At 31.8% G+C, this 10938-nt stretch overlaps 1 long non-coding RNA gene across 1 annotated transcript; it reads right to left on the minus strand.

The window, feature by feature from the left end:
• Positions 1-801: 801 nt before the first annotated feature.
• Positions 802-9201, minus strand: LOC149784139 (uncharacterized). Its single transcript, XR_016413755.1, has 2 exons — positions 7057-9201; positions 802-6297 (listed from the first exon to the last, which is right to left on the minus strand). It is a non-coding gene; the product is annotated as an uncharacterized LOC149784139 (long non-coding RNA).
• Positions 9202-10938: the final 1737 nt, after the last annotated feature.

The raw sequence follows: 10938 nt of genomic DNA on the forward strand, positions 1-10938 counted from the left end.
TTAAAACTGATATTTATGTACTGTGTGGCTGCGGCAACTTGGGTAACAGGATATATTTACGGTACATTATTTATTAAATATCATACATCATGGTAAAGTTAAAAATAAGCTGAGCACTTTATTTTCGTTGTGCAGGCAAATGCTTTGTACTGTTCAAATTTTTTTACTTTGTATAAATCATTAGTTCGGAATACATAGATAATTCTTGTTCATACATCAGCCCCTGTATATCCCGCACTTTCAGGTATTCCAGTTTATAATTAACTGAATCGCCTAAAATTACTTATCAGATTTTAAAAATTCTTCAGTGATGTTGAACAGAAACCGGACTATATTTTACCATCGTCCCGTATCACAAAGTTAATCCACAGTAATGTATTCCATCAAGTTTCCGTATCACAAAGTTAATCCACAGTAATGTATTCGATCAAGTTTTAGGTACACCTGATATTTCTCCAAACATAGTTTGCCACTTTTTCTACTTTGAATTTGGATGGTTGCCACCTCATTGTCCATTATCTCTCAGTAACGTCAGTTACATTGCATATGAAACTGGTCTCTGGAGATTTAAGTTTACATGTCATAGAGTTTTATGCAATGACAAGTGAATTACCTTGACACGGATTTGATCGTGGGATAGATCGAGCAAGCGAGAGAGAGAGAGAGAGAGAGAGAGAGAGAGAGAGAGAGAGAGAGAGAGCAAAGGTTCATTATAATATATAATCGGCATATTGTAATTGGTATAAACTTCTTTGCTTTTAATTGTTTATAGGGAGCAACAGAGGTGCGACTAAACTAATATATCACACAATACTTTAATACAGTCATTTTTCAAGATTTGTAAAAATTACACATTTAAACATTTCGTTTGTTATATACCACTCAAAATAAAGGATGGATAATTTTAACACTCCACGCCTTATAATTAGGACGAGATGTGACGACATTTACCTCAATCCTTTTGTGTGCATATGTACAACGTTTGCTGCCAGACTAATAACAATATTACAAATCAAGGCAATCACATGTTGTTCCAGTGAGACAAATTGATAAATTCTGCATCCTGGCCTGCGAAAACTATATCTGTTCTAAACTGATATTTCCTTTTCTAAAATATACTTTAAAACTTGGGGTTATATCAAGATCGAATGAGACACATACGAGTTACCTCAAGGTACTCCACATTGTATTTGCAACATCTTATGATTTGAGCAGTTAAACTTAAAGTGGCTTGCTTACCATTACTGCTAGTGATTAAGCAAAGACTATGTCTTCGGGAAAAATAGTTTTCTTCAGAAATTATCCAGAGACCCAGCTGGTATTTGAATAAGGCTCTAAGTTTGAAGCTATGAACTTAATTTATTTTTCATAACCTTAAACATCGATTCACTTATATTGTCACACAGTCTTTAGCAAAGTATAATTACCGATCAACACTTGAAACCATTTAGCAAGGTGTTTCGAACTTTATTTTTTTTTCCTCAGATAATCGTTTCATTCACCGTGTATGAAAATGTAACATGGATATCTAATTATCAACATTTTCTTAATCCAATTGACCTATTATTGTTGCAACCGCTACAAGTGTATATTTGTAAATATATAACCATCGAATGTTTTGCAGGTTTGTATGTTTATTCTTCATATGTTGTAAAAAGACTTTAATTCAAACATGTATAAGTTACAAAGTTACGGAGATATACTTGATGATACACCTTATTAAAGCCTAAACAATTATACGGACCTTAAGCATACTTTGATTTTTATATTTGAATTGACTATATTGCAAATCAATTTATGCAGGATACATGGTTATACACAAGAACATTATAACTCCAAATATGAAACTCAATAACGAGAAACGGAATAAACTAACAACTAATATGCACAAGTACGGGTCCCAATATTTGCAAATCAGTCTTCGCTATTATTGCATTCAGTCTGTCTACATAATACACCAGCCTAAAATGTTAAGGCTTCTTTAAAGCATTATGGCCAATCCTTGATTTTAATGTTCTTGATTAGAAATCAGATGATACATGAGTTACAAACGATTACACGCATGGAATTAGGACAATTCATAAACAGCGCTCTGCACGAGTTGAGTCATCTAACAACTGATATCCGATATATCCGATATTGCTCGTAAATTGTGGAAACCACTATTCATAGCCAAACACGTATATGGCAATCAACCCCTTAACCTTTTTTAAAAGAGTATATGCAAATTCACTTTATTATTTTATTTCTCCCGAGTAAATATATATTACATGACAACAGTTGAGAGTTTATCTAATTACACACACCAATATGAAACCCAACATCTAATATATAGATATCTACCGAAGCAACATAAATCCATATAAGTAATCAGCATCAATATATAGTCATAATCTATTCATTACTGTTAATCAGATTTATACACATGACTGAAGCAATTTTATATCTGACATCATTAATCGCCTCCGAATTACTACCGATTATGATATCCATGTGACAATATTTGCTTAATTGATGTTAAATTGAATGTCCAGGATTAACGCTAATGCGATTCAAATTCTACAAATTAGAATTTTGTCCATTTTAATAAACATTCAGAGGCATCATTTTGCCTCTCCCGACTCTAGTCGGCAAGTACCAAATCGTGTTAAACATTCAACATACCTATCTTGTAAATTCGGTCAATAACTCCAACCTCTTTGAAATTACATACTTGTTTCTCATTAGGACATACAGTATGAGTTACTGTATTGTTATAGGACTGTAATGAACTTCAATGAAGCAATTGCTAAAGATAATGAACATCTAGTCTTCGCGGCTTAAAGGATGTGATAGATATTCACTACACGTACTGTATACGATTCTATTTCTTATTGAAGAAATTCGTGTGTTAAATAATACACCCCAAAGCCACAAAAATTAATAGTAGTGCGCTAAAAGAACTCACTGTGCTGCATTTTCTCAAATATGTGTACAATAAATATGTGAGTGCAAAATTGAATATTAAGTTCATTAAACCTTCTATATAAATATTTTACATTGTAACTGTGAGGCTCAGTTCATAAAAAATGGATTAATATTCGATTACCCGTTGTAAGAGTTCATCCAAAGTACACAGAAAGGTAATACAATCCAAAAGCAAACTAAAACAGCATATGGAAGATAGGAAAGGCAAAATAAATGAATGATAGAATCCGAACAGTTACAAACCAATCTTTTAAAAAGGAAATTGTTATAGTCAAATGCCAAACTATACTAAAAATGTTGTCAAGTACACTTTCTACTGCATTGTGTAAAACAATGCTATACTGTAGATAACTGGTATGCATTATGGTACGGCTGTATAAGTAGAGGCAGAAATATAGATATATAAATAAATATAAGGATATTGGTGCTATTCTATCAATTATATAAATGAAGTTGTTATTATTCAAAGAAATTATTTGCATGGCACTTACTAGAACTTTACTTCAAAAATAAGCCGTTAACATCTGGATTTCGGACGATTTTCTTTGTTAACATGAATCAGGGATATCTTCAAAACTAACCCTATATATTATGTATCCATACTCTCTCGGTCCTGGGCACAAATTGTAAAGTCCTTTTATTGGCTGATTGAAACAAATATAAGCGCGAATAATCTTGCACGTAAGCTCTATATACATCAACTGGTGTTCTGTTTCAAAATGCCACTATTTATCCAAAATGTATCTTTCATAACACATAAAACCTTGGAAACATCGAATGAATAATAATAATAATAATAATAATAATAATAATAATAATAATAGGCTGCGGGTTCGAACCCAGGCAGAGTCATACTAAAGACTTATAAAACTGGTACATTCAAATGCCTGGCTGGCGCTCAGCAATAAGAGGTTAATGATAGGACTGGTCGGCCTACTGACAAGGTAAAGTGACTGGGTGGGACATCATACTATATGTCTGCGGCATGATGCCCAAGTGCTAGACATCACTATAAACTGTCACACTACAGAATCATAGCGATACGGCTGACAAATTTGTTAAAGCTACGTCAAAAAAGCCAAAATCACACACAAACACACATAAATCACACACAGTATTGACAGTAGTAATATTAATTATAGTAATACATTTGATAATAATAACGATAATAATAATAATAAGGACTCGTTATCATAATGAGTTGCTAAAATTCAATTCGTACATGTTATATCCTAAATAACTATCAAATGACCTAGCCATTGGTTCCACACACAGTATTGACAGTAGTAATATTAATTATAGTAATACATTTGATAATAATAACGATAATAATAATAATAAGGACTCGTTATCATAATGAGTTGCTAAAATTCAATTCGTACATGTTATATCCTAAATAACTATCAAATGACCTAGCCATTGGTTCCACAGGCGTCCAGGTCTAATAAAGTACAACGGAATCAATCGGCTCTTCAAATACCGTGTTAACTGAGATTTATAGCAGATTACATATTTACATTTAGAAATTGCCAGCAACGCTTTGACTAGTCTCACATGTCTATTCGACTAAAGTGACATATCGCATGAAGTATTCTTATTTCTATTATTCCTCATAACAGCTGGGTGGAAAAATACGTTTTACTGCCTTACATTCAAAAACATTATTAAGGGTCTTTGAGAAGACAATGCATGTCCTCTAGAAACAGAAATAAAGAAGCAATTACTAAATCCTGTATCACTCATCTGTAAGGTCGGAGAAATTGCCATTTTTATGTACTGAATGTGATCCTCGAAAGCTAATCATACATCATTTATATCTTCATAAATCTTAATTGCGTTATAAGGAAGTTGACTTAAATCTTCCTTAACCTTTGTTTGTGAGAGATTTTGAAATCGCGACATTTAAAATTTATATTAGTGATTTGCTTAATTATTCATATTTTCCTAACTAATATAAAGATTCTGGCGACTAATCTTACTGGGAATAAATCCAGAATCAACATTAGTATGCACGTCAGATCAGTTAACGAAATTTTACCATTCGTTGAAAGAGTTCACTTTCTCGTGGATAATAGAATATATTTAGTCAAAAGGCGCATCAAATTCATCTGCTATGTTTTCATTTTGTTTCATAATACTTTAAGCACATTGGGTAGTTACAAAATGCTAATAAATATATACCTTTATTTTGTTTATTATTTTGCTTTTTATTACGACAACAAAATGTGTTCTAAGACTTTTGAAGTGATAAAAATGTTTATGAATGTTAATACAATTTATCTACCTAAGCTTTGAGAATTATTTAAATTATATAACGAGTTTAAGGATTATAATAATCAAAAGTAGAAGATTAGATGATGATTTTAAATTGCTGGAACGCCAAGGCAACCAAAATTCTAGTAGGTGTACTACGAATAATATAGTTGAAAATTACTCTAAAATCAACAAAACAAAATTGTACTGAGCAAAATAGGAATGGGTCAAATACTTCGTCATCTCTCCTGCGGTCGCAACTGGGCTTGCATTAAAATGAGTGTCCTTGATGACTTTCAGTAAACGTCTACAGCAAACGACGGGATAAACTTGAACTCTTTAGGTGCTTTTAAACCGTTAACCATTAGCAATATAAAAATAAATATTTTAAAACAGGAAAACGCCGTCGAAAATTGCACAATGTGCGACAAAGTGTCAAAAAAGTCAAGGTTACAGGTAAATGAACCATTGTCTGATTCAGATATTGAGAAAAACACATTGTTTTAGAATACTACTATGCATATCTGTATGGTTTTCTGTCGACACACAGCTTGGTAGCACTGCAGTTACATTACAGTGTATCTGCGTTTCGGGCCAATGCAGTGTTTTATCATGAGATAAAACAACATGCAACAACAAGTCATCCCAGAGAATAGCAATATATATATATATATATATATATATATATATATATATATATATATATATATATATATATATATTAACAAATGACATGAATAATCATGTGAAATTGTAGAATTAAACAAATAAACAAAATCAGAGGAAAATTAGTGTCACGAATGTATACAATACATGTAGATTTTGGTAGGAGTCAGAATAAAAAAGGTTTAAACGCCTGATCAAAGCTCAGAATATCGAACGTTTATCAGAAAGTATCGAGCTTATTAAAATAATTCAATCAGAAACAAATCTACAAAATAATGTGTCCTAATTTGATAGTTTCATTGAAACAGACATATAATTAACTCTTCGGTCAAAGCTTATTCCTCAGCTGTTATATGTTATGAAATCCGTCATTCTCAGCAGGTTAACGCACATGTTTCTAAGAAGCCCAGTCTGGAAGGAAAAGGAACAATGAGAAAAAGAAGCAAAGAAAAAGTAGGATGTATATCAGAGAAATAAGATTAATTTCATCTTCCTTTCCGAGTGTTTATTATTTGCATTGATATTTTTTTTGTACAGAAAGATCCTGTTCTTGATATGGAAAATTATTTCATAGATGCTAGCTTCATAAATGCAGTCACATGTCAATGTATCGATATAAAAACCGTTTACTATACATGATTCTATTCATATTATTCTAAACCAAATCGTCGGCTTGAAATTACATTTCTGTATCTGCTGAATATGTTTATCTACGTTTGACCTTAATTAAAACTTTGAAGAACAAACAATGCACTTTATTTATAAAAGACCGTCCATACAGACCAGAAGTTATGCGTAGTATGCAGATTAGGTTTTCACTTGGAACAACTTTAACACAGTTTATTCATGTTTACAACAGCTTCCTTCTGCCTTAATATTTAAAATTTAGTTTTAGGCATGCATCATTTTCTTTAAAGGAATCATACCTTTTTGAAATTCCACTATCAAAAGAGCGGTTCTAATGTTTCACACAGTTTATCGCAAGCAGGATCATATTAGTATCACACATATGATAAACGTAGCACGAGTGATAAAATCTTATTAAGTGGAAAAATACAATCCTTTTAATACAAACAGATGGAAGTTATTCCTTTTTACCATAGCTTTCTTCTGCGTTAATATTTGAAACTTAGTGTTAGGCAAATATCATTTACTTTAAAGGAAGCGTACCTTTAAGAAGTTTCCTTGAACCGAGATTGCAAGCTACACAGACAAGCGCGGCCTCTAGTTGGTTTTTACACGCCGTGCACTTCAAGTAGAAAATATATTAAAAATGATACTTTCTATTACAACAGGCGCTTAAAAAATCCCATAAAAACTATAGGACCTCGAAAAGGATACAAAGTAGAGCATGAAATCCTTTAATTTTGAGATCTTAAACTTTCGCAAGTAACAACTCCCCAACAGATGCATAAATCCAATCAATGTAGCTATTGATGTCTAGATATGGTTCACTAAAACTAAATTCTTTACGAAATGCTTGGTATATTAGCGATAATAACATGACATAAAAGAATAGACATTATTTTCATATTTTTATTGATTGTTGTGTTTGTTCACAATCTGGAAAGAATTAAATGATGTTGAAGTCTTTCATGCGGTCAGAATGAACAATGTGATTGAAACACATGCCTACCTAAATTGGGTCGACTATACGTTAAACTATAACATTTTGAAATACGAAATATGTCATGATATACAAAAGTGAACTATTTTTAAGTATCACTAAATGGCTGTAAATTAAAACTGAAATGGATTAGCCTTTTGGTGATTTACATATTTCTACGTAAGTCGTTTGTGATGTGATACATTTTCTCTGTACTAAATACGATGATGCTGTGTGTATGTGTGTGTGTGTGTTTGTGCTTAGAACAAGAGGTGTCGAGATAATATCCTGTATTAGAAAATGTTTTGAGATTTCCATGTCTCAATTTGTAGACGATATTGAAAACAATTCAACAGATTCAACAATAGAAATGTGTTTAATAATGGCAAATCAACCTTCCTATTAACACATTGTTTTATCAGTGTACTCATTAACGACTTCAATAAGGCATTGGCTGTAATTACAGTAGTACATAAGATATAAAAGTGACTAACGACTTTGCGTAATTCAGAATTTATTCAGGCCCATTTGTTGATAATTTTACACGTTTATTGCGCTATATATTCTTTTCAAATCCAACCGTTCACAGGAGAAGGGAAAGCGTATACTGGAAATAATTATAAGCAAAGATGATGATGCAGCAGCATATAGTAACAGAAGCCTTTCGAAAGTAGAGATGAATATGTTCTTCAAAGGTTTGCGACCCAGACTCACAAACCAATAGTGGACATAGTTTATTAAAAACATGGATAAAATCAGTCAAATTATGAGACCTAAGATTTACTTTGCTATAAAATCTTAATCGAATATATAACTAACTGCTGCCGATAAAACCACACAGCTATTCGAAAGAAAGAATACCACTAATCAACAAAATCTCATTTCTAATCGTTAATCTTGTTTTGTCAGTACAATGTGCAATTACCTAATTTCAAGTTATTTCCTAGAGTACACTAAGCTAAAGGTGTCCTGGCAATTACTACATGTAGCTCACACGTTATCATAAATCAAAGACTTTATATGAGCAACTTAAACATATTGAGTGATGATCATGAACAGACATGACCAAAAAGACGCAAAGAGTTTCATGGCTTTTGTCAACCAAAATATTAGGGAAGATACATCTATATTAATGACAGAACTAAACAAAACAAAGAAATATATTGCCATCAGCGAATCGTAAAGGACGCCGATGTTTGCTTCATAATCAAAATTACATTATTCTTTGAATTCAGTAATGAGAAAGATGCTGACTACCTTGACCCCATGTCTACACTCGAATCCTATTTTCAAGACAACGTTTAAAATGAAATACAATGAAAATGTGCAACTCAGTATTCTACTTGTTACTTTGTGTATAACGCTGCAAACCAATAACCGACATTAAGAGAGAGTAAAACAGTGAACAGACGTGGCAAACAAAATCCGATAGTGACAAACTTGTGAACCCATTTTAAAACTAAGAAACGTAGAATTGAGCGGAAACATCTAATATCAGATTATGGCGCTGTAATGGACATAATGATTTTTAGCCCAAATGAAAATTTCATGGGTAAACAATGGGTAGGGTGGTAATGTTTGGGTCTAACAATGCCTGTATGTGCTCAGTGGCGTTGAAAATTTGCACAACTGAGAAAATGCTGAACATCTTTATTAACAAAATAGGTAAAACCCGTCAAATTCGCGACAGATGTACCTAATACAGCGATGTGTTATTTGACTCAACAGCCAATGCAATTGAAAATAAACTCCATCAGGGTGCATGTTCCAAGCAAACAAACACCAATATTATATTACTTAATGCTCCACACGAAGATTGCATTCAAACTATTTATATTTGGCCACGCACAAATGATCAGAAAAATATACTCTGACAAAATAAAATACTGTAAAATGATTGCCAAAAATTATCTCATCATTTAATCAAAGGACTAATTAACATACGAATTGCAGATGTCATAAGCATGTAAAAAAATAAAAAATTTCGGAAGTCAGATGCAAACCACAAAATGATATATATGTAATGATATGCAATTCTGGTCGTTTATCTGATTTGCAGCAATTGTTAAATATATGTTCTTATATATATATATATATATATATATATATATATATATATATATATATATATATATATATATATATATATATATATATATATACATGACTTGAAATCTTGGTAAACGCATCCTTTGATCAGGACAGCTTTTGTTTTTATATCCGAGTTTCACCAGTACTTTATTAGAACGTCAAGGTTAATTTTATTCTACCAAAAGTAATTTTAGCAGTTAGTCGACGGCGAAGTTTGTAAAATGTATTTTTGTACTCGTACAAAACCAATAGTATGATTTCTAATTCTCAAATATAATGTTTTATCAACATTGAAACAGTGTTAGAAAAGCCCTGGAGACTTCCTAAATACAGCAATACATCTTTGCAGGAATATGTGGTATGGAACCTTACAAGGTAGTAAAGGGATTAGTATAGTTTGACCATACTTTGTAGATTTTGTTTTCTTCAAAGTTTGATATTTATGTTATCATAAATTAACTTGCAATCAATCAAAACAAATAAGCTGAATATTTCATTCTGATGTTTGAAAAACTAGATAATTGATTTATAATTTGTAAACATTGTATCTAATGCCATGCTTACCCGCCTTGCCTTTTCTATAAAATGTTTGGATTTTCTTCGCATATACCCCAATAATGCTGTTTAATTTGCTTACACGATAGTTAATGTTTCTAAATTAAATTCCAATCGTTTGTATTCAAGGAAACACTCATACTAACCTCATACTGAAAAAGAAAAAATAACGTAGGTATGAGATGGCATGTCTTTCAAATTATATCGTAAGTATATTGCACTTCAACATCCATCACATATAGAAGAACATTGCAACAGTGTAACAAGGGGAAACGATAATATGTACTAATGAATACTACCAGAATAAAAAATAAATAAATACATCAGGATATTATGTGAAGAACAAGGTTATTCAAGTTTGGTAAAGATATGGTTGTAGTAAAGAGAACAAATTCTCAATGTACAGATAACATGTAAATTAGTTCACAAACTTGTAGCAGCAGACGTAAATACTTCAAATTATCAAAATGAGAGGTGTGATCAGGTAGATCATTATGAACTATTCTTTACAATTGTGTTCTTTCATCACTCTTACACTTGCCCGGGCGATTTCAAAATCAGAAGCTGTAAAAATATAAAAAGCTCAAGAGTGGAGTCCGAGGATAGTAGCTCTTTTCTTGCAATGAGAGCATGAATTTATTTGTGCGGTTATTACCACCAAGTGGCTAATTATACGATTATGTTCTATGTGAGGAAATCAAACTAATCATCAAGATTACAATATTTATGAAATGGAGAATCATAAAATACAAACTCCTCTACTTATCCTCGTTTCGAATAAAAACAAAAAAAAAAAAAGA

This window comes from Sinohyriopsis cumingii, chromosome 14 (assembly GCF_028554795.1).
Source record: "Sinohyriopsis cumingii isolate HCF-2022 chromosome 14, ASM2855479v2, whole genome shotgun sequence".
Lineage (NCBI taxonomy): Eukaryota > Metazoa > Mollusca > Bivalvia > Unionida > Unionidae > Sinohyriopsis > Sinohyriopsis cumingii.